Here is a 1,604-nt window from a genome sequence, read left to right as displayed (position 1 = left end):
ATGTTCATAATACAAAAGACGATGAAATTAATAGGGAAAGTCTGAAGGCTGTTTTGCGTAACATTATTAAGCGTACGTAAATTTCATCCGTCTAATTGGCTGTAGAAATGCTTGTGCAAAACAAACTTTTTGCGCTGCCCTGATTATATATAGCAGGGTAATCTCTTTTAGCAGGAGGTAGGATGGCAATTTCTGATGAAGCAATTGCTGGCGATCTGTTGCTAAACAGTTCTGCCAGAATTCTATCAGATTGGGCAGTAGATGTTGATGCACCATTTTGCATTATGTTCAAAGTAGCTTCTGGAATGTGGTGAATTGCTGCAGTCTGTTGCTGTCTTTTCAAACCGGTTGCTTTCTTTCCCCAGCAAAATCTCTTCTTCTTACCCACATTTCTAATGAAGTTTACTGATTTGCAATGTGTTGTCCTGTCTACATAAGCTCCGTAGTTTGTATATTTACAAAACATTGACGAACATGTAATAAAGTAAGATCTAGTTATATTGTAGTGAATGTTTGTGTGCACGTGCGCGTGTATGCGTTTGAGAGAGCGAGAGAGAAGAGGGAGAGAGGAAGAGAGAGAGGGGGGGAGAAAGGAATAGAGAGAGAAAGAAAGGAAGGGAGAACGGAAGACAGTTATAAAATAGCAATGCGTGCGCGTGTTTATATAAGAAACACACACAAAGTAAATGTTTTATATATAATGGTGATGTGTGTATGTATTTATGTGTATGTTGTTGTTACAGGTCACGTATGTGTGGTTGTGTGTGTTTTTACGTTTCTATGTTATGAAAAATATGTTAGAGGTAGAGGGATAGAAGAAAGCTATTAAATGGGAGAGAGGAAGAAGAATGAAGTAAGAGTGAAAAGGTAGATAGAAGGAAATAATAGACTTAAACCAAGTTAATCTATGACTTTGTATGTATCACTTTCTCTCTCTCTCTCTCTCTCTTGCTCTTTTACTCTTACTCTCTATATTACATGTTGAGCGCGTGATCGATGTGTAAAAACGCTGATACAGATAGAATGGAAGAAATATAAAAGTTGCTAGAAACAACAGCCAAATCTTCCTTAAATCACACAAAGTAAACGGAATTTAAAAAATCTAATTACTGCAATGGAAAGATCACATCGAAATGTTTACGAAAAAGTGGAAAATGTGGATTTCTATAAACTTTTAAAAAGGCTTCACACAGACACACAACTTCAGCTTTATATATTAAGATATATATACTAGCTGGTGTACCCGGTAATTCCCAGGGGTAAAGATGTTCTATTGAAACGTCTTATTACTCTGATAAAAGAAAACAATTTCGTTATAACTGCCTTAATAGGTGTATTTTCTGTCACGAAAAAGTACAAAAAGCTGTCAGCTGGAGGAGGGAGAGACTGTTGGAGGTTGGTGAGAGAGGTTTTCGGAGGTTGACGAAAAAGATTGTCGGAGGTTGGTGAGAGAGGTTGGCGAGAGGCAAAGACATTATTCTGCTTTGCGAGGGCATCTGGGAAATGTATAACTGCTGTCATTCACAGAAAAACTATTGTTATACCGTGAGAAAAGCGCTGTTGAAGTGTTAAGTGAAATTTGGCAATCGAGGATCAAATCCACG

Source organism: Octopus bimaculoides, chromosome 3 (assembly GCF_001194135.2).
Source record: "Octopus bimaculoides isolate UCB-OBI-ISO-001 chromosome 3, ASM119413v2, whole genome shotgun sequence".
Lineage (NCBI taxonomy): Eukaryota > Metazoa > Mollusca > Cephalopoda > Octopoda > Octopodidae > Octopus > Octopus bimaculoides.
This window is presented reverse-complemented; position numbering follows the sequence as displayed.